The sequence below is a fragment of the Larus michahellis genome, chromosome Z (genome assembly GCF_964199755.1).
Source record: "Larus michahellis chromosome Z, bLarMic1.1, whole genome shotgun sequence".
Classification (NCBI taxonomy): Eukaryota; Metazoa; Chordata; class Aves; order Charadriiformes; family Laridae; genus Larus; species Larus michahellis.
The window spans coordinates 29,121,206-29,144,761 of NC_133930.1; the positions used below are offsets into that span (position 1 = coordinate 29,121,206).

A 23,556-nucleotide genomic window follows, 5' to 3' on the forward strand; every position below is an offset into this window, starting at 1 on the left:
CTTTTCCCCCCCCAAATCCTCCCATATGTATAGACAAGCTGTAGATTACAACTTTTTTTTTTGGATTGAAGCCCTCTACAATATAGTTTTCTTTCTGTCACTGCTGATGAAACAGTGTCATGAAGACACTCACTGCAGGGCAGAGGGGGAGGTGTTCACATTTTTAGCGGGTGCTCCAGATGTTTATGTAATGTGCCTAAGCTTGCAGTGGAATACAAAATATTTGTGAAAGGCCCCCAGGTCTGTCAGTGGATAAGCCATTTGTCTAGGTTTTCTGAACAAAGCAGGAGAAGGAGCTTAACTGACAAGCCCTAATTAGCTCTGTGCTGTAGCAGCTCTTTCCCAGGAGAACGACTTGGGGAAGGTTGTAATCAAACCACTTCTAAATTGGAATCTTTAAACTATAATGTTGACTTTTCCCTTCTTGTATTTACTGAAAAAGCAAATACTGGAAAAGACCTGAGAAATTCCTGCCCTTACATAGCGGCAATTAAATTATTCCAACCAGGATTTGATGCAAACTCAGATCTTTGCTCTGTATCAGTTTCTGTGCTGAAATGCACCTCAATTTACCTTTCTTTTGGCCACAAACCACTTTTGTTTGACTTAAGGTATTTTCGTCATGTAGATCAGACGTTTTGAATGGATACTTTAAGTAAGGCCTAAAGGGGTTGCTCTGTCATCTTTTAATTGATTTTTTTTTTTAGGTTATATGGAAGAGAAAATTCAAAACAAAGCTGCCTGCAGTTTTCAGAAGTCTGTAAGATAGTATGCAGGGTTTAACCTCTGAATAAACAACTACTTGCAAAAGCAGGCTTAAAACTAACAAAAGAAATCTCCAGTAAGTTCTGCTTATATTGCCTTAATAACTTTACACTGACCAATTCTCATGTCTTGAGATTTCAGATACACATGGAAAAACTTTGCTCGTTAAGTTTTTACTTTCTTTCTGTGTGGTCATTGTGACAGTTCATGTTCCCTGACATATATGGTTATTCTGCATAAAGGGGAAATGCAGATCCTGGAAACTACAGAATCTGACTTGCATATATCAAGAGGTACTTCACTATGTGCATTGCTACAACCTTCAAAGGTTTTGGAAGTATATAATGAAGGGGAAGAGACAGAGGGAGAGCTGGATTGCTTGAAGTAAAAAACAGAATTACTCTAGAATAATTCATGTCTCTTTGCTGGAACAGTGTTCCAGATGCATGCATTGTCCCTAGTGCATGGGGAATTAGCTGAAGTAAATACTGTGTATTCCACATCTGTTTGCGGTGAGCACCAGGAATTATATGGGCTGAATCAAGATTGCAGGAAGTGTTTCATTGTGGAAAGGGGATGGGCAAGTTAGTTGCCCAGAACAGCAGCATGTGGATGTTGATATCAAGGTAAGTTGAAGACCGACGAGGATCACAGCAGCTATAGATGTGCTGCATCTCGCTTGGTCAGGAGCGTGGCTAGCTCTTGAGATTCAGGAATAGGAGAACTTAATGTAACAGGAGAAGACTGTAGTTAGACATGTGTACACAGTTCTTCTGTCTTTGGGAACTGCATTTTTTTCCCTGTTAAGAACAAAATACACTTTGCGTTGTCTTCTAGCCTTAAAAGTTCTGAAAGTGTTGTGTATCTCACTAGGCTCCAGCTGTGAATGTTGCCTTGCAGTATTTCATTGTCTTCTGGTTCTGCCACCCAAACCTCAAGAGATGAATACTGCTTTCCTTGAAGGGAGGAGAAGGCTACATACAGAGGGCACTCTGTATGCCTGGTGTGAAGGGGATATTGCCATAAGCATAAGTAGTTGTGACGTGAGCTGTGCAGCCAGGAGCAACCATGGTGCCTTCTCTTTATTCACCTGCCCCATTTGTCCTTCCAGCAGTGTTTTCATCCCAACCAGCCCTATGGATGGACTGCTTCTGATAAAGGTCCTTGGTCTGACCAAGGTGCATAGTTGTGCTGAGGAGCGGGCAGGCACTGCACAGGTGTGTAAGAGGAATGGGTGGATGATTAGTGTTGGGATGCGGCTGGTGCCTTGGCAGGCATCCTTGGCAGCGCTGCATCAGTGGGTGCATGGGGCTGGAGGAGAACAAAGTGACTAAGTTGTCATCAGTGGGCAAGAAAGCTGAAGATCCCTGGTGTAGGCCATTTCTTGTTTTGGCTTTCAGCTGGCAGCGCTATCATTGTGTCTTTGTAACATATGCACAGCTTAAGTCTGAAGGAAATTTCTCCTGCCCTAAAAAATTTTATTCTCGCAGGGCCTCAGGAAAAATCTTGTTAATTGATGGTTTGGACATAATCTAAGCCTGGAGTGTCAGTGTGACTTTTCCATTCATATTTGTTCACGGATGAAAGAATGTGTGGCAAAATACCCAGCGTAATTATGCATGTTTCTAATGTTTCAGCTTGTATAATACCGCCCACCTTCCCAGAGAGGTCAAGTTACTGTTTCAGGCATTGCAGTTCAATGATGTACGGTGTGCTAGAGGGAAACGGTGGACTAACAGCCCTGTAAGTTTAGCCTTTTTTTTTTTCTTTCATGAAATAGGGAAATCTGATCTGGTTTGAGTCGATTTCTGTGTTACAATCTAATGGACTATTTAAAATATATCTAAATAAGAGAGTACTTGTGGCTTGAAGTGGTGATTTGTTTTTGAATGGAGGTATTTAATGTCGGGGAATTATTTCAGAGAGTGCGTGTGTGTGTGTGTGAAATCTCTCCGTGATATCTCTTTCTGATGGACAAACTGTTTGCAAACTGCAGCAACAACCCGGGCAGCCCCACGCAAACCAGAAACCTGCTGGGCAGAAGCTGTGATGGGACAATGATTTAAGTTGGTGATTTTTTTTCAGCCGCGGTGACCCCGAGTCGCTGCTAGCACGATGGGCCTTCACGCTGACGTGATAAAGCAGTGTTGCAAAGCTTGCCCTGGCTTTTCTATCTGCTTTTCTACCTCATCCTCTCCTTCCCCCGCCTGCAAAGGGGAGCCTGCGACTTTTCAAGTGGAATCGGCTGAGGTCTGAGGCTTTGCTCTGTGACCTTTGTGTTTTATGGACGGTGTGGGCAGAGGAGAATTTTTGCAGTTTTCTATTATCCTTTTGGTTATTCAAGGGAAACATATGTTGAAAATCACAGAGTTCACATGTGTGTTTTCCCCCCATATAGTTTGAGAGATCAAGTTGTTAGATTACAACCTTAATGTCTGTGAGCTGGAGCCCAAAAATCCAGGATTTTGTGTGTGTATATATATATTTTTTTTCCTGCATTTGTGGATATCTATATTTATATATAGACTACTGTTATTGTAATGACAGTTCTCCCTACTTATATTTTGGCTGAAGGGACAGGAATATTCCCATCTGTGTGTGCCTTCTTTTGTGGAGTTTCTAATCTCTGCCACTGCTCAATATGCTGGCCATGATAAAAATTTCAACAGAGAAGAACAGCCTAACCAGCACCGCATGCCTCATGCTTGCGTTCCCCTTGCTAGTCTTCCTTGCTTACGCTAGGACCAGCTAATCCCCTGCTTTGTTTCTGAGGGACACAGACAGATGTCTTTGAGTTACTACTCGAAATGAAATGGGGAAATGAAATTAAATTGGGGAAAGCTGTTCTCCTAAGAGCTAGTCATGGGACTCTGAAGAATAATCTGTCCTTTCTGTTGAAGGCCGCATGCTTGTTTGCTTAATTTTCCCAGTCACTGAGTCCCTGGAAATGCTTGTTTTTTGTCTGCTGCCCTTCATACAAAGTGAATCACCATGTCTAGAACATCATGTTCTTGAAGGTGTAAGGGCATACAGTGCTTATTCTGAATTAGTTTTATTCACAGGAGGTAAATTCAGAATGACTTGTTTAGCTGTTCTTGTTCAAGTCATTGATTCAGAACATCTGATGAGACAGCTATCACACTTCTTTTTTCTTTTTCTTTTTTTTTTCCCATTTGCACAAGGGGAAGGGGAACAGCACTGCCATGACAGTGGCCCCCGGTGATACATGACTATGTTTACACTTCTGAGGATCCCTCATGTTGTAGCCTGCTGTATCGAGGAGCATACCACCCAATAGCACTGTGCAGCTTGGGGTTCATCAGTTCATTGCATTTTCAAAGCTTTAGGCTGAAAACGGGACAGAGGCTTATTCTCACCTTGGTTCAGTACTGAAAATTTCTCAGACCTATTACAGGAGTGTGTGTGGTGGGCGTTGAGGGTTATTCTCAAACAGTGCTGTATTTTGGAGGTTGGTCTACCACAGCCCTTCCAAAAGTCCCATCCCTTAGGAATATAAACTTTGGAATATCACTGGGGAGATGACAGTAGGATCGGTTTGAAAATCCCAAAGGCAGCTAGGCAGCACACATATAGAAAGCCCGAGCTGCAAAGCCAAGTGACCTGGTCCAAAGTTTGCCTTGGTGCCAGAGGAGGACGTGAGCCCTCTTGTCTTTTTTTCCTGCCAGCTCGAGGTCTTGGGATGTGGCATGTCCCAAAGTAAGGGGAGCTTCGGCATCCAGGCCTAGATACAGCGATGAATGTGTGAGGGATATGGATTTCCTAAGGTGCAAGCTCTTAGCGTGGCTCTAGAACAGATCAACTGCCTGTTTCGTTGTTGTTAGCTATAGCAGTGTTACACTCATGAAGGTATATAGTGATGCTTGACAGCTTGGGAATGTTTTCTTTTTCTGTAAGCGTGGTGAAATCGCATGATGAAAGAGCAGAGTTTTTACAGAGGTTTGCTTTTGTCACTTGAAATCTAGCAATTAAGAATTTTTGGGGTTCGTCAAGGTTACTAGTGTTTCTGAGCTGCTCTTTATGGAGATAATGGCAGTCAGGTCTGTATCTTTAACTTCATTTTAAAGGGTAAGATTACTTAGTAAAGTGTCTTCTGCCTTTTAACAGCTGACAGGCCCCTTCCCCTCCTTTCTTCTGCTTGCCCAGCTCGGGTGGAACCAGAGGAGTAAGGAGGTGTCTCTCCCCAGGAGCAGCCTGTGTCCCTGTGCCTGTGTCCCACAGGCAGGTGAGAGGCCATCTGACCTAGGCGCCAGCCAAGCAAGACTGTGTTTTATGGTCCCTTTCAGTTTCGTTCTCCACCTTCCCCGTTCCTTTTCACTGAAAGACAAAAGAATGACCTTCATGCCCTTTCCTAATCTCTACTCTCTTTAAGGAAGAACGCACAATTTTATCATGAGTGGTGTTGCTTGTCAGAGGTGCTTCTGATATGGTGATGTGAACAAGCAAAGGATACAACTGGATAAGGGAACAGAATATAACTGGTGTATTGAGAAAAGTTAAATGAAGGTGATCTGTAGTTGAGGGTATTCCCAGTTTTCCTTCTTTCTTGAACCACTTTTAGGTAACTTCACACCAGTGCTTCAGTTGTGACACCCCCTTCTCCCTCCATTGCTTGCCTAACATCACATATCTCAACTAAACTGGCCTTGTAAAGCCCGTCCTTCTTTAGGGCCCTAGGAATTACATTATGTTTTTAAATCAGGGCTGAGTGTTGGTAGCTTAGTCTTGTAGACAGAGCATAAGGAATTAGATCTGCCTGCAAAAGGGAACATGTGAAAAAGGAAGGAAAAAAAACTGTCCACAAACAAAACTTGTGTGTGCTAATGACTTTACCTCCTCCTACTCTCTGGACATGAGTCCCCATGTATGGGGGATGAAGTCCACGAGCAGTGATTTCCCTGCAGATGGGATAAAAGAAAGCACTGGGTGGGCTCTAGCACTGTCAGTGAAGCTCCACCTATGGCAGCAGCTTCAGTTGTTAAGAGTGGGTATTTGTGCTGAGAGCTGCCTGGCAGAAAAGGACCTGGGGGTTCTAATTGACAAGCGGCTGAACATGAGCCAGCAGTGTGCCCAGGTGGCCAAGAGGGCCAATGGCATCCTGGCTTGTATTAGAAATAGTGTGACCAGCAGAAGGAGGGAGGTGATTGTCCCCCTGTACTCAGCACTGGTGAGGCCACACCTTGAGTATTGTGTCCAGTCCTGGGCACCTCAATACGAGAGAGAGATCGAGGTGCTGGAGCGAGTGCAGAGCAGGGCAACGAAGCTGGTGAAGAGCCTGGAGAATAAATCTTATGAGGGGCGATTGAAGGAGCTGGGACTGTTTAGTTTGAGGAAGAGGAGGCCAAGGGGAGACCTCATCACCCTCTACAACTACTGGAAAGGCCATTGTAGAGAGGCTGGTGCCGGTCTCTTCTCACAGGTAATTAGCGATAGAACAAGAGGGACTGGGTTCAAGCTGCAGCAGGGGAGGTTTAGGCTGGACATTAGGAAAAAATTCTTCACAGAAAGAGTGGTCAGACACTGGAATAGGCTGCCCAGGGAGGTGGTGGAGTCACCATCCCTGGATGTGTTTAAGACTCGTTTAGATGTGGTGTTAAGGGATATGGTGTAAGGGAGAACTTTGTAGCGTGGGTTTGATGGTTGGACTCGATGATCCCAAGGGTCTTTTCCAATGTAAATGATTCTATGATTTTTATTTGCCCATTTCTGGTTAAAGCTCAGATTGTTGTCTGTCACCTGAAGATCTCCATTGTGGTGGTGGCTGTGTCACAGCAGTGTTTGTCCTACCAAGCAAAGATAGCTTCAGAAAGCCTATGGTGAACTTCACAGTTTGTACAGGGAAGGTACTGGAGGAGGGAGCAGGACATGTGTCTGGCCTCTGCAGGTACAGTGCATGAGTCAGTCTCACCTGACTTGACAGCTAAAGTTGTTAAGATTCAGCACATCTGTTTGTATGGCTTGCTGGTGTTTACCGTTTTGTCACAATCTTGACCAGCTTTTGTTGGCAGGAGACTGAAATGTTTCCCTAAATTGTCACTTTTACGGTGTACAACTCACACTCAGCCTTTGGGTAAAAAGAAAACAAAACCAAAAAAACTTTTGAAGTGGACAGCTTTTTATTATTCAGTCTCAAACTTAAATGTGTACCAGGTGTCTGTAAGAAAGTCTTAGTGTTTTTAGAAGGGATTGGTTAGCAAATGTCTGTTATGACACCTTTCCATTTTTCATGAACTGACATATTTTGGGTCTAAGTGTGAGAATTACCTCTTTTAACATCTACTTATCCAATGCAAATTAATTTTGTGTAAATCAATGGTTATGCTTTTTTGACGGTGTAGGATTTGTATTCATCCGTGATGACTTATTTGAGTACTTCTTCACTCTGAGAGCACGAAAGGCTCAAGGAGGTTTTTGATGATGCTTATGTGATGTGGTTTCCCCCTGTCTCAATGCAGTGCACTTTTATGCTAGACTAACAGTTGTCCCTGTGCTTTTGCCACAAGAAACAGCCTACTTGTTGAAACCAGTCACCGGTTTCTGACCGCTGTAGTGCAAACCTTGGACCAAGGTGAAGCTGCCCTTCCTCTGCCTGGGCAAAGGGACTGAAACATGAGAAGCCAGCCTTGCCCGCCAGGTTCTAGCTGAGCTGGTGTATTCCACTTACCAGCAATGTGAGTCCCCTCGCTAAAGTAACTCATGCATAAATTCATAGGGCTGTGCTTTGCAGAAGGTCTGTGTTTCTTGAGAGGGGCCCTATGAACAGGTTTCTCTTGGAAATGCCTCATTTTTACATGTGGATTGGTGAGGAGGAGGAAGAAGGGACTGGACAGAGGCTGTTCAGACTCTGAAGTTGTCCGTTCTGCTTGGCAGTAAAATGCTTTTCCCTGACTTCGGCTTGTTTGTGCCACAGTGAATGACCCTTCCGTGTCTTTCCATGCTGTGTTGCTGGGCAGCCTCCAAGGCTATGTTCTGCTGCAGGTTGTGTTGTATGTCAGATGTTCCCCTTCCCTCTTGTTTTCTTGCTGTTCAGAAATTAGTTCCTATTTGCACAGGCACTTCAAGCTACTGCTGAGTACATTATTCCTTACGGCTTGTGTTTTAACAAGCCACAAGAAGCTCAAAGTCCATTTGCAGTACGTGAAGACCTGGTCTCTGTACCAAGAGGTGGCATCAGGTACAGCAGATAAGGTGTTCTGGCTTTAGCCCAAGACTTGTTTTATCACCAGAATTTTGAAAGGAGAGTTGCTTTGGCAACAATTGAACTTTTTTTTTAATTGTGCTAACAACCACATCATGATCTGCTATTTAGACCCTACTAACTCGCAGACATTTACACTAGTACTACAGGGTCTCTCCTTGCTCTGTTTTGAGGCCAGTGTAGAAATTAAGACATCGTGGGGTGAACTGCTGCAGGTGATTGGCAGGCAATCACCATTATCATTACACATAGCTCCTCTGAGTGCTGTCCTGGACCTTCTCTGCTGTGGCAAAGGAGACTTTCCATAGAAACACCCTCTCACATTCTTCCTCCTGGCAGCCAAGGATCCTCTGTAATAACATTTGATTATTTTTCTGTTTGTTAAGAATTAGTGCGACAGCTCCGTATTGTCTGCTGTAGGTCACAGGCTTGAATAAAAAAGGGCTGTATGACAGCTTCTGAGAGGAACCACGCCTCCATGGGGGGGTTTGTCTTTGGTGTACGACACTTCTTTCATGTGAAAGGGAATGCTTGAGGGGTGGGTGGGTGGTGGTGGTGACCAAATGGCACGATACATGGGCATGGGGAGATTCCCAAGGCAGCAGAGTAGTCTTGTTACTGTGGCGCCCTGCCCAGATTAATTAGTGTCTCTGCAGGGTTAATTAGCATGGTGCTTTGTGCCATGCAGACATAGCCTTAGCTATTTCCTTTAGCAATTATGAGAACTTATGGCAGTGAAGTCTACCCAGATTGAATATTGCTTTTGACTAGTTAAAGGCTTTCTGTCCAAGAATTTATCATGTATTCACAAGGAAATAGTGTTTACCACTGGAAATGTTACCTTCAAATTTCTTTTAAAATAATGTCTTCTTCCCAGCAAGAACATAACTACCCTTCTGGTGCTATGCAGGGCATCTTTAACTGACTTTGAAGTGTTTGACACAACATCTGAGTCATATCTCAATAAGTTATCCAGGCATGTCCTCGTGGATGAGGGGGCTGGTGTTTTTTCAGACCAGCATAAATTACTCTTTAGATAAGTGAATCTGGCTGCTGTCTGCTGGAGGGTGGTGTGTGTGTTGGAGGGGTATGTGGGAGGAGGTGTTGAACGATATTAAAATGGAAAAGGAGAGAAGATGGAATACGTGTCCTACCTGCCTGTGGAGAACTTGTCAAGCAAAGGTATGCTGTGAAGTACGTAGACTTTCTGTGAAAAATTGGTGAAACTATGTCTTTGGGAATTTAAGAAGTATCTGTTGCGTAGCAAGCTTTGTTTAAATGTAAAATGTTATCAAGGTTAAAGCTTTCTGTAGAAATGACAACTTTATCAGCAAATGTGTTCCCTTTGTATATCCAGTATCACTGCTTAACTGTTTTACCATGTTTGTTTTCATTTCTGCTTTTCTTTGCTTCTACTTAGCACTGAGTTATGCTAATCACTGAGTCTGTTTTCTGCCTGGGAATTAATTTAGATTGCCATTTGTGAGGCAGTTTAGGAGAACAATTACTTTTTGATATGAGATACATAAATCCATTTTGTACAGATTCAAATTTTGCTTACGGTTTTACATATATATTTTTTTAAATCCCCATTGTATCAAAATGTTTTCTAGTGTTTAGTGTTCTTCCTAATACCTGTTAGGTGTGGTTTGTTCTCTCCTTAAGGGAAAAAAGGCTGTGCAGTGTAATGTTTTTTGTTTTGGTTGGTTTTGGATGTGTAGGAGTCAGATGATTGTGTATGCATGTATGCTGTGATGTGTTTGGGGTACAAAGCAAAACTGAAGCATTCTTTCCATCTGGTGTGGAAAACAGTAGGGTATGTGATAAATCTTGGTTCCCAAAGGATTTCTGACTTTTGTTCAGTCCTCTGACAAAGAGGAGCAACTCCGACAAAGTTGTCACTAGTTCATCTTGGAGCTCAAGCCATGTCCTAGTCTTGGCCTTTGGTGTTGCAGTTACTGTGCACTGATTGGTGTACTGATCTGGATCAGGTGTGGGCATAAACACTCTCTTCAGATGAATTACAGAGAGTACCTGGTGCAGAGTTTAGGCTAGTTGTGGGTCAATGTGCAAAGGTGAAATCTGTTGGAGCAGAATTCATCCGTGAGAAATACCTGAACAATCTTAACCCCATGTCATGGGTCCACGACGTGATGGGTATGGTAGTAGGAGTTTGAAAGTCAGGGTTTTTTGTGTCCTTGAACACGCAGGAAGTGTAACTATCAATGGAACATCTTGAAGATGAAGGCTGAAGTTGTGCAATATTCAGGATTTTTACAGGGAACTGTTGTAACACTTTATACAGATGTGTAGAATAGGAAGTTATACAGAAATACAATTATTGTGGTACATCCTATTATCTGTGAATATATAGCTCCAAGGATATAATTTGTTTTCTATCATCTCAAGTTTCCTAATACATTACAGTTTTTAATACTATGTAAATGTAGATACTTGTAATCTACTACAATGGAATGCACTCCCATCGAAATGTAAGAAAAGCATTTTTAGGGTATCATGAATAGCTAACATGCAGTGTAAACACGTTCTGATCTTACATAAATAGCTGAAAATAAAACTAAACATACTGGGGTAGTGTTAGAGAGAAGAAATTGACTCCCACTTCCTTGGGGTAACTTAAGAGCACTGAATAGTATTTTAAAGCTCACCTAAGCTTGGGGCTTTTGCATTTCTCCTTTTGGAACAGATGGTGCATTTATGGTTTATCTTTCCAGAGTCTAAGGGCTCCTACTTAATCTCCTCTCACGGACAGACCCTTGTAGTTTCGCTTCAAAAGCTACTTGTTACTGTAGTTTATGATGACATTTAACCCTTAGGAGGCTGTTGTAGGGATTTGTGAACATTATAGGGTTAGGAGAAAAAAAAGCATATATGTATAGAATCATAGAATCTTCATGGTTGGAAAGGACCTTTGAGATCATCGAGTCCAACCATACACACCCAAAAAAAACCCCAACTCCCTATATGCATGCAGGGACACTGGTCTGTGACATGTGATCACTGCTAGTTTGTTTATTAATTTATAATAAAAACTCTTTAATTCTTACCTGGTATGATTCCCTCGTACTCCATTAAGCCCACATCTCTGTAGTTCTACAAACTGGGACAACGATCGCCTTGCATGTTCATACCAAAGCTTTAGGGGAAGTATTTAATTAAAACCTGGATGATAAGAAATGTCTTTTCCCTGAAAATAATCCTCAAAATTCTCTTGAGTAACCACACTAGATTTAGATAAACTGTTCTGCCGTCCCATCCCTCCATAGCTGTCAAACGTTGTAGCAGGGTTGTTGTGCGACCATTCAACACCGGCACAGCCTCAGGGTGGAGGTGACTTGGCTGGTGCCCGTGCGTGTGTGGCGGTGAGGCAGCCTGTCCGGGTGCAAGGGTCGGTATGCTTTTTCTATGTGTGAGCCTGTACTTGTGGGAAGTTTGCCCTGTTGGGGGGGGATCAAACATGCCAAGTGCGTTGGAATTGAAAAACGAGTGTCTAAACCTCAGTGACACAACATCTTTGCTGAATTGCTGTGGAGGAATTGTTTAGCAGCGTGGGTCTACCAGGCATCAGCGGTTCTAAGCATGTGTTTTGTTGCCCAACATGTATGAGGACTAATTGGTGCTCTTCATTTCTTTTCTTGTAGGATGACTCTCAGGTTCCTGAATGTGCTGTCAAATGCTGAAGCATTGAACTAGCTGAATCTTCTGCATTATTTCTGATGTTTATAACGGCCTAAAGGAAAGGAGAGGTTTGGAACTTCTGTTGAAATCTTTTAAGGTAAGATATGACTTCTTTTGCTGGCGGCAGAGGGAAGAGAATAGACATGGTCCCACAGACTGTCCCAGCCCCGCCTCTTGCTCTGTAATAAACCATACAAACACAGAGTCTTAGGCTGGACCCAATTATCAGTACTTTTTAGTTATGAGTAAATTCACTGACTTCAGTAAGGTAAAAATTGATGCAATGAAGAACTGACTTGGTTTCTTTTCCTAAATTACCAAGTCTACACTCTTAAGTACTTGTGTACCTTTCCATTAAAATGCTTTACTCCTTGATCTATGTATTAATAATGTTTTAGTAGTAGAAAGATTTAGTTTTCAGTCCGCACAGGATGTCAGGCAGGCTGAGACAAATTCTTCACCAGGAAAAATATGGCTAAGAAGCTAAATGCAACTGTATCTAGAAAAGTGACCATTCTGCTTTGACTAGAGCTGCTGCTGCCATGTTTCATTAATTAATTACCCATATTTTGTACCCATCTTTTGGATTCTTAGCTGGATTGTCTGTGGCACTATGGTGCTGCTGCTGCTTTTTCTCAGCAGCACAGCAGACCGGCCACAGAGTAGACCTGGTGCGGGGAGTACAGTTGTGCAATACCCGGCACACAGCGCCGTCTTCTCTTGCTGCAGAGTCATTTCGGTCACCAGGGACCGGGTGTAAGCACGCCAGCAGGACAAGGCTACATAGCAATGTTGCTGTGCAAAGATACAAACCAGGTTAAGGGCAATACCAAAGGGAGCACCCGAATTAAACCTGTAATAAAATAAATCCAGATGGGTAATCCCTGTGTAAAGGCTCTCTTCGCTACTGACTCATAGATTCCCTCAGGTTTGACAGCTGCTGTTGGAAGTGGCAGCTGGCTTTTGTTTTTATTTCCTTTTGGGGTCTGTCACTGCCCACCTTGTTATGTGCACTGCAATGTGCTGCTGGTTCAGATGAGAGATCAGGCACACCTAAAACTGAACTCACCTCTTGAAGAGCAAAGGTTTAGTCTCTTGGCCATTTTCACTATTTAGGAGAACTCACTGCAGATGAACTCTTGTCCCGTGCGGCTTTCACTGCTTTAATGAGAGTGAAACCAAGCAGCTTGTTCAGCTTTTGAGTGTGGAGTAAATCTTGTGCTTACAGATGTGGCCTTGAATTTCTGACAGCTGTTGGGACAGGTAGAGGGCTACTGAGTGTAGTCATCCCAAAGATGATGGGGCACCAGCTGTTTTTCCCGAACTGCAAAACTTAGTAAGCGTGGGAGAGCAGATCACCTGCCTTTCTTCATTACTCTCCAAAATTGCCGTTTAGGTGGGGCGTGTGTGTGTGTGTACATGCGTGTACCCTGACTCCACTGACTCTCCCTTTGGCTCTCTTGCACAAAACTCGGTTCAGAGACGGGGCAGAGGGTGCTGCAATGATGCACCTGTGTTAAGCTGCACATGACGGGGAGGCCTGCCTGCGCCTCCTCGGCACACCTCGCGCCAGCATGTTTCGAATCAGCCGTGGGCTCTTGCTCACAGAGCAGTGCCGGTCCCTCCTCGCAAGATGCTGTTCTTCACTTGGGCGTACCAGGGCTTTTGCTTTTCTGTAGCTCCTTTTCACGGGGGAAAAGATTTGTAGGTGAATTTTTGTCTCTTCTGGTGTCAATGGAGTGCTTTGAACAGGAATTGGGGGAAAGCAGCCACGACTGCTTCTGGGCCTTGAGGCAGGGCTGTAGCTGGCAGGGAAGAGAAATGCTTAGAAAACGCTAAATAAGGAAACTTATTATCACTGTGACTAGGCTTGTCCCAGTTCCTGTGTGGCTGGATGCCACAGCCATGTCCTGGCTGTAGAAGTGTGCGCCCTCAGCCAAGCATGGGCTTCTAAGTGAAGGAGATGTGGATATATGCATAGAGGGACTCTCAGGTTGCCCTCGCAGGTCCCTAGACCTGGCTGCCCCGTGCTCTGCAGCAGGTGTCGGTCAAGGACAAGAGGAAACGGCCTCAAGTTGCACCAAGGGAGTTTTAGATTAGATATTAGAAACATTTTTTACACTGAAAGGGTTATCAAGCATTGGAACAGGCTGCCCAGGGAAGTGGTGGAATCGTCATCCCTGGGGGTATTTAAAAGATGGGTGGAGGTGGTGCTTAGCTACATGGTTTAGCGATGGTTTTTGTCAGTGTTAGGTCGATGGTTGGACTCGATGATCTGAAAGGTCCCTTTCAACCTAGGCAACTCTATGACTCTATAATTAGTGTAGTCACAGCCTGGATGACTGGCGGGGTGCACGGGTGGCCGTGCAAGGTACAGGGTGAGAGAAGAGGGGAGGAGGCTGTAAGGAAACACATGCAGGCAGAGAGGAAGAGGGTGATTGCAGAAAGGCTGGAAAACCCAGGGCAGACTTGTATCTGCTGTCGGGGAGCCAAAGTAGCAATGATTGCTGACTGCCTGGTGGCTCCTCAGAGAGTACGGGAGCACCATGTACTAAGAAATGGACAGTAAAGGCAGCTCCTCTGCCAGCTCTCGACACAAAGCTGTGGCTACGGATAGGAGCACGATGAAGAGATGGGCTTCTCAGATGCTCTGAATTTAAGTACACCTCATGTTATATACATATAAATCTTCTTTGCATATCCTTACACCGGGTGGCATAGCAAACGGTCACGCTGTACATTTGAGTAGCGCTGGGCTGTAATCCGGTGTTACCGAGGACAGGAAAGTACAGGCATTAATTACAATAGCCATTGCTGTAGAGAGGTACTACAAATTAAATGTCAGTACACTAGGGGGTACTCATGTAGCAAGTCTTTCGAGAAGTGGGCTCAATTTCTCTTCATAAAATACAGCATTTGAAGATCACGTCTGCCCATGATTGCGTGTAACACAGTAACATTTCACTGTGCTACAGGCATTTTGCATTTGTACAGATAAATGCTACTTCGAAATACTGATGTGACCACCTCAGTGCATTTTGCCTGTGAGTTAGAAGCCAGCATCCCTCTGAGGCAGCACACTCCATGGAGAGGGCCCAAGAGCATTTTGTGTGTCTCTGAACTTCACTGAATGTGATCCCTGTGCAGGTCATTAAAGCAGTGTGCTTCTAATTGGATCACAGACTTTGGCAATGTGAGATGAGCTATGAGCTTATTAATTTCCATTTATAAAGCCAAGGTTGCTTCAGTGGCTTTCTCAAAGCTGTGTCCTGTAACCTTGATCTAGCCAAGGGTTTTACTATGATCTCATCAGACTTCAAAACAGCAGTTTCACTTTTCACAGCAGAAACTCAACCTAATAAATGGAAAAAAATCCAGCCAACCCTCTGAAGAAAACCTTGCACTTCTAACAGGTTAAAATACAAGTACCCAGCGGTTGCTTTCCTTAGCTAAGTCTTAAGCTATAGTTTTTTTGGGCTTCTGCTTATCTTAACTTAAAAAAGATTTTATAAAAAATCATGACTAGATCTCAGTACAACTTCATCTCAGATAGTTTCTGCCTGTAGGACAGAGCAGACAGATTCTGCTTTCACAGGAGTGAAGCAGCTTCACCGAAGGCTGGTGGTTGGTTGCCCTGGTACAGCCATGTAGTGAGAAGATTTAGTCAAGTCTGGCTTTTCCGTTTCTGAATTTTCTGGGCTCCCTGGAGCACTTAAACCAGAGTTCTAAACACTGATTAGTTGGCTTCAGAGTTCCATAAGATACGTGCATCTGCAAAGGCGATCTGATTTTTGAGAGAGCACGCCTACTGTAGGTGAAGTTACACTTTGCTATACAGTAGTATACACCATAACTAGAAAATTAAAAGTGTCTGCAAATCCAAATACGCTGATCAGAATTGTGGGCTTTTTTTTTTCTTCACACCTGCACCATAAATGAAGTAATGTTTTTTTATTTGGCCAGATATTTCCACTTGACCAACTTACAACAAATGTGGCTTAAGTCTTGTCTCTTGCATCCTTCCTGCTCTTAGTTGTGGTTGTGCTTAAATACACCACAAAGCCACCAACCTGCCCAGCCATGCTGTGCTACATTCTCCACCTTCCCACACTATATGAAAATCGGTTTTCCAGGCAGGGATGTCATCTTGTCATGCCAGTTACCAGAGACCTGGAGGGTTCTGCCTGGAGTAGTGCTCTGGTTATAAAAAGTCTGTCACAAACCTCATACTTGCCAATATTTTTTTTAGAGGGAAGCTGGGAAGCGTGGCTATAAAAGAAACAGCAGTAGAAGCCTGCAATGTGACCCAGACCCACCTCCTGGTGGTGCTGCCGTCCATGTTGTGTCTGATCAGACCTGACTCCACACCTGAAAGCAAATTAGGGAGGACCCAGGTGGAGGACCCAGGTGGAGGACCCAGGTGGAGGACCCAGGTGGAGGACCCAGGTGGAGGACCCAGGTGGCCCGTTGGCCAGAGCAGAGCCTGGGTAAAACTGTTGGATGCACAGACCTGGCATCTGCATCCTTTGGCTGCTGGTGGCCAGTTGGTGCATGCCAAGTTCCTTGATGCTTTCTTGTGTTTTAGGCATTCAGGTTGCTGGGGCTGCTGTGGTAGAAAGAGGTGGGATTGACCGAAAGCAACCAACTTGTTGTATACCATCTCTTGGTTAATTTGGCCTGTGAAGGGACCCCACCTCTCACTTGTTTACTGGTGCCATAAATGTTGCTGAGTTGATTTCAGTATGATAACTAGTTCTTTATTTTGATGAAAGCCTCATGTGTGCTTTTCTGATTTGTGATTTGTGAAGGATTAAAAATAAGTCTATTAATCTTTGGAGCTACCTCAGTGTAAACAAAACCCATCAAAATCATCTTTGTTTTTTAGCTCTGTTGCTGTCAGCACCTGACCAGTTCAGCACCTCTCAGGATTTTGAGACTGACAATTAATTTCTAGTATAGAAAACAAACTCTCTTGCCTCATGTTTTAATTTAATCTTAATATACTCAGGGTTTGAGCTGTAGCATGTATATGGTGGGTTTTTTTCCTTTTTGCTATTTCTCTACATGTACAACACGAGAGTAACTCTTCTCTCCTTCTGCTAAATGTACTTTTACTTTTTCAAAGGAGCTGCTTTGTCCACTAGGAACCGTGGCCCAGAATGCTAATAAAACTCACTTTATGCCTTTAAAATGTTTATTCAAAGTGGCCTGGCTGGCTTACAGTAGCTGTGTGGGTGGACTGTCCTTGAATTTTGTAGACTTAATTTAGTACTACACAATACCCAGTGATGGAAAACAGCTATAAATTGTCTGTGCGCAGCCATGCATTATTGATAAAGGGCAGAATAAGCTCCACAATTTCTTTATTTGATGTTGTTAGTGCAACAGCTGGCTGATTTGTTAAGACTTCTTTTCCCCTATTGGCAGTAAAATATCTCTTCATTTTGAACTCTGAATTTCCTCCTGAATTTTGATTTGTGTGGGGGTGAAAGCTTGCTTTTTCTCCAGTGCTACTAAATCTAATGGAAATGTTTCCACAGAGTAGAAACAACCTTCATTTCTGGGACAGCTAAGCAAACAGTAAGTTTGACTGTATAAACAGCAAGTTTGAGTGTGTGCAGGAAACAGGAATTTTAATTGCCACAAATATTTAGAAATGGAAAATGGAGCATAAATTGTCATAGCAGATTTAGAAAAAAAAATATTCCTTTAATATACATGATTTGGCACATGCTTAGAGAAAATGCTTTACAGTGAGTTAGGCATGCTTTGTAATTTCAGTGTTCCTTCAAAGTTTATGAAAAATCTCAACAGTCTTAAATTTGTCATGCTTTTTTTTTTCCTGTTGACACTTATGATGAGTAGAGAGTCTACTGAATATAATTTGCATATAAAACCATGCTGTAAACTAAACAGTTCTTTCCCTGTAGTTGAACAAAGGTACAATGAGCTGCTCAACACACTGAAAATTAATAAATAAATAAGTAAAAAATAAAACTTGCCAGTAAAAGTATCAAACGCTTAGCTTTCCAACAAATGTCCAACACTGAAACTTTTTTAAGGTATGATTTCTGGAATGGTAGCTTCCCACAGGTTGTTATTCTAATACAGCAGAGGGAATGTACAATTTGTGGCAAGCAAATATTGTATTTGAGTATGGAATTGTTTATTTCCCTCTCTTACGTGTGTGCATACATATCCTTTGGTAGAGCATTCCAGACCTCTATATATTTTTATATTTTTTCCTTTGTAAGAGTGTTAGGGTAGTAAAAAGTATGACAATAGTTGATCTTCTGAAGCTATACTGATGCTTATAATGGTTTCCTCTATTCCATGGAGAAGTGTTGTGTATTTGTTTAGCCTTCTGTATATTTACAGCCTTTTAAAGTGAGAAGTCATTAAGTAATGAAGTAATTAATCTGGTTGTGTAATTTCAATCAGGAGGCAGGAAAAACTAACGGGGAAAGGACTAACATGATTGACAGAGGATTGCTGGAGATTTACATTGAGAATAACTCATTCTTCAAAACTTTTTCTGATGAAGTTGTGCGGTAAATCAAATACAGTGGCTATGAATGATTAAAGTGCAAAAGTTATCAATTCTTACTGACTTGGTAAATCTCAAACTCCTTCAATGCTAATATAAAATCATTTATCATAAAGGGGTCTTGTGGCTGTGAAGATTTAAATGAAAGCTTCAACATCTTGAAGACAACTATTTTGATATTCAAGATCATTAATTTTGTGCCTTGCTTGATGCATGGAAAACTGTTGTGGAAGGGGAACGGGAGATTTTCCATAGGTCATCTGTTAGGTCTGTGATAATTCACTTGATTGATCAAAGTGGCAAATTTCCCAGTAGTTTAAAAGTTTTCGTACAATTCTGACATAATACAAGCAGCTAAAAATTCTGTGCTGGTTGAAGAGGATACCTTTGATTTGATCTTACAGAAGAAAGAAAATATTGGACATTGACATACCTGTGATTTGGAGCAAGTGTGCAGCTGCAGCCATGTAGCTACAGTTCTGGCTTTCTTACAACTTTCTTCTATTCAGATGAGGTTTTAGAGTATGACAGTGTGTGTGTAAATTTTTTTTTTCTGAAACGAGTATGTTTCGGTAGTGAAATACCATTTTGAAAATTCCTTGTTCCTGGTGTTTGTCTAAAAGAGTGTCTTTCACTGGCACTGTTAGTGGATATCGTAATGAGAAAGTGCAAGATATGGAAACATCATAAAGTACAGTGGCGATGGATTCTCCTTCTCTGCGTCTGGGAACTCTCTGCAGGCAGTGCATGGATGAAGTTACTCTGACTCCTCTTCATTTACCCACTTGAAAGTCAATCAGAAGTAGGCCGACAAACACAAAAGAGCTTTAATGCAATTTGACATTTGTTAATTTCTTCATACTAACAAAATATGCCTTAGTTCAGAAAGATCAAGCAACTTTCAGAAAGTTATCGAGATTAGAAATCTACTATGCAAGTGACCTAAGTGTTGCTTGCTACTATCCCAAATTCTTTACCCTTGGGAAAGCAATTGTGGAGGAGGCCTTGAGAGTGGGATGGATGAGGTGGTAAGAGATCAGCTTCACGTGACTGATCTCTGCAGGCCAAGCTCAAAATACAGGGACAGCTGCAGCAAAGTCTTTTTCCTACCCCCTGTAAGTGTGGCTTTTAAAAATACGAGGAAAAGAAATGGAACAAAACTTGTGTTTGACTGTAATCCCATACAGCTGGTACAGGTGTTGCAGGAATGGCATGATGCAAAAGGACTTGAAAGTCATTAATTAAAAGAAAAAAAAACCTGTAGTTTCCCCAAGGGAAAACATAGAGAGACTTCTCCTAGCAGTCAGTATAAATGCAAACTGGTGAGGCAACTGGGCTTGGCTTGTGAACAAAAGTTATCTGACAGCCTTCCATTACTTTCCAGTTCGTTTTCAACTGTGTCAAAATATATGATGTTGAATTTTTTTCTTCCAGTACAGGAATTAAGGTGTGTATTATGTGGGGGACACCCTGCGATTATTTTTTGAAAGGTACTGCCTGTAAAATATTCTCTTTTTGAAAGCATGGGGCAGGAGTGTGAAATGTGTGTGGTCGCATCCATCCCCACCCAGGTATAACGCCAAGTGCTTTGCCTGTGACAAGTTGCAGCATGCTCTCTTACAAGGGGAAGAAAACTCTCCATTCTCCCTTCTCTTGGTACAAAAAGCTGTATAAAACTTGTTTGGGTGGGACAAACTTTCAGCAGCCTCTCCTGGGGTTTGATCGGGGCTGCAAAACCTGTCTTGATTATAACACACAGGGTGCCTTGTGCTCCGATTACCTCACTGTTGAGATCGGCAGCCCATTCATTGCCACACAGCCAGGCACAGCCTTGGGTGGGATTAGCGCTTATTGTGGAAGGTGGTTCAGCCCGCCTACAGTGAGTGCCAGCGCTGGTTCTGCCGGCTAGGTTGCAGGACATGCTCATCCTGTGCAACACAGGTGCCTCGTCATGGACGAAATCGGCTTTCTTCTCTCTCTCTCTTTTTTTTTTTTGGTACACAATATTGCCCGTCGCTAATTTGTAAGGATTGGGGAGGATAATGAATTACATGCTGATTTTGGCAAATTGCCATTGATAATAATGCTGTTATCTGCTCTGAGGGGGGGGGTCTGCAGTGACAGAAACTGATTCTTAATGAGACCGTTTAATGGACTCGCTGGATACCCATCCCAAACTAACTTTCAGCTGTAAAAGTAATGAATTTTCTGCAAAACTTGCTTTAAGAGCTATGTCCTTGCCAAATGTCTGTAGCCCTGATAACTGATTGTGTTTTGTCCTTCTAGAGGCCTCCATTGATTATCTTTCCACAGTGAAATTCGTGAGTCCTTTCTGTTTTGCAGAGGGCAGAACGCTTTTTAACCCTCTTCTTCCAAGAACCGTTTTGGCTGGCAGCTCTCCTGCAGCAGTGTGCCAAGGCGCGTTACCCATCTGCTATCTATAGCACATATAGCCTCAGGGTGCTTTCCTGTTCTCCTCCTCTTCCCCCTTTCCTCCTCCCTTCCATGCTGCTCAGGGATGGCTGCACGGATTTTCCCAGTATGCATCAATGCAAACATGGCAAAGCTGTATGCAGTATAAACAGACGTGGTTAGAAATGGCAGAAGAATTGCTTGGGTAGGTAGAAACTGAGCTGTGTTGTTTGGGAAAATGGTTGTGCCTCCAACTAATTACAAAATAATTGAATAAGCAGTTATGTGTTGCCTCACTGCAAGCTTTAAGTATCTGAAACACGATCTGTTTTTTTAGTGCTGAAGTTTACTTTGAAATGGAAAATGGAGTAAATAACATTTGGATCCAGCATGATCCTAGGCTGTTTTTCAAGGTTCCTCACCCTTCCTCCTCCTTGTTTAAAGCAGGATATTGTTGTGCACCGAGAATACTGTACTAGAAAAATGCAGGATTTTGTTTATATTGTTGTGTTCATATTGTTTTATTTTGTGCTAGACAAATGCATTTCTGAAAGCTTTCTGTAGTATGCATATAGGAAAGGCAATGCTGGAAGGTGAGGTTAAAAAAATACAGAATAGGCTGGAGGACTTCATTTTAAGGGGGCATCATGAATGGTAGGGTTTAATCTGGCTTAAACACAAAGAATTCTACCCCAAATAGTTTTGAGGTAAGTACAACTTCTTAGGGGCCACCACCTTGAGAATGGAGCCTGTAGTTTACTTCAGAGTGAAGTGACAAGTGACTTTAGCGGGTTTTATTCCAGCTTTCTCTGCCGCCTTGGCCTTGGCCTCAAGTGTTTTGACATCCACACAGCAGTGATGCATCAGCAATGATAAGTTATCTTCCCTGATAAAGAAGGCTGCAAGGGAAAGATGAATGCTGTCGCATCCCAAAGATCATCGTGCAGGTTCAGATGCTAACAATGGCACGAGCGTGTGAGACAGATCTAGGCACAGGCGTTGAGGAGTTGTTGTGGCTGAATGTAGCTGTCAGTCCTCAGGGTGTAAAAGGAAAACTTGAAATTGACTTTGCTGAAAGGCTAATAGCTACTTGTGCTTGAAATATTCCTCAAAAACCTCAAAGTTAATTCTCTGAGAGGTAAACAGGTAGTGTTGCTTTTTTTTTTATTATTTTTCTGAACCAAATTTTAAACTTTGTAATAACTTTAAGAGGGTTAGTGGAAAATCCATTTTCAGAGTTCCTGGAATGTGTCCATTATTCCCAAAGGGTAAAAGAGTTCCTGTGCCAAATTCAAAAGAGTGGCAAGACATCTCACTTCAAATTGGTCCTTAGCGAAGTATGGATTTTTGCTTATTCTGGCCAAATTAAAAATTGTAGGAAAGAGGGAAAGCGTTTTCTGCCAGGTTGTCCCTCATTTGTGAGTAATGCTGCCATCCCAAACTGGTTTCTCTGTCACATTGCTTCAAGTCAACTGCTCCCTTTGTTTCGCTCCAAATTCTGTAGTATAATATTAAGTACTAACTTCCCTCTGCTTTAAAAGGAAAAAAAATAAAATATATTTCATCAGGATTCCTGATGTTTTAAAGGGCAATAGAGAAGCCAGGAGACTACCTTTCAAGGTCAGTAATTGATGGGATTTCTATTCAGGGAGGAGTTTGGCTTGTTTGGTGTAACTTTGCAGCAGAAATATGCATCTCATTATTTTATGTGTCTATATTTATTTAACTTTTGGCTGTGCACTTCAACATGCCTGTAAAATTCCTTTCAGTCGTGCCTGAGATCAGACTAAGCAGGTAAGCATAGATTTAAATGCATAATAGCGTGGCTTGGCTGGGGTTGGTTGACGGGGTTTGGCTTTTAATTGAAAACGCATAGAAATAAGAATCAGTAATTTATTTAAAACTGAAATCTCCTTTTGGACAGCACAAGCAATTTTTTCTTTCTGTTAAAAATAAAGAGGGGGTTACTGAGGCGTTGAGTCCTCTGCTAGGTATCTGAAACAATTTGTGATCTCTCAGTGGTCACTGAGTAATTGCTTGGACTGTGTTGGAAATAGGATTTCTCTTTAGACGCCTAGGAAAGAAGGCGCTCAGAAGTTCAAAGACTTTTGAAGGCAAAGGAGCCTTACATACTCAGGAGAACTTGGTGATGTGCATGGGCAATGAACTGTGGCCTGAAGGAATTGAGAGAAGAAAAGCAGCTTGCTTCTGCTGCTTCACTCTGCAACCTCGAGCACCTCTTCTGCATCAGGTTTGCCCCTCAGAAGAAGAGCATCTGCTTAACTCATGCTAGCCCACCATTAGCTGTGGTGCTAACTTGCCTGCACAGCGTTTTTTGAACGTAAAGTGACTTAAATATTAACTGTGTAAAGATTTGTGCCTATGCTTTAGAGATGGGTAATTGTTTTTTAATTCTGAGATTGCTAAACTATTGAGCAACAAAAGCTTTGAAGCCCAGATTTTGAAAGGGGTATCATAAGCATTATTTCAGCTGTAAAGAGCTTCAGATGTTGACTTTCATGCTTCCTCTTGTTTTAGGTGATTAAGAGTTGCCTAATATAGTACTACAAAATCTTGTATTCTTGGGTAGGGCACTTCTGAAAAGGCTGTCTGAGGCTGATGGTACAGATAATTCATTTAAGTGGGGTATGAGCTGACGACAGCAGTTGTTATCCAGAGAACTCTGCGCTCTGAACCTTCATCTCCAAGTGCATGTACCCTTCATATAGGAGTAATGAATATACAGGCAGGACCACATAAAAAGACAATATAGGAGCCTGTAAACAGGGAAGACAGGTGTGAAGGAAGGGTATGTAGGAGATAACAGAACTTCAGAGAAGATGGGGAGCCACAATGCTGTTCTAGTTTTGAAGACTTTCTTGATGCACTGCAAGGCTTACAATGGCGTATGGATCAT

At 42.6% G+C, this 23,556-nt stretch overlaps 1 protein-coding gene across 7 annotated transcripts in view; it reads left to right on the forward strand.

The window, feature by feature from the left end:
• Nucleotides 1-23,556, forward strand: part of KANK1 (KN motif and ankyrin repeat domains 1) — a 133,511-nt gene that overhangs the window by 21,978 nt on the left and 87,977 nt on the right. For 6 of the 7 annotated variants that reach the window (XM_074569739.1, XM_074569738.1, XM_074569745.1 and 3 more), the window contains exon 2: nucleotides 11,644-11,777. The gene's annotated coding sequence lies outside the window, so the exon portion shown is untranslated. Of the gene's footprint in view, nucleotides 1-2,402; nucleotides 2,509-11,643; nucleotides 11,778-23,556 lie in introns of all 7 variants that reach the window. The other variant, XM_074569741.1, reaches the window with a different exon arrangement.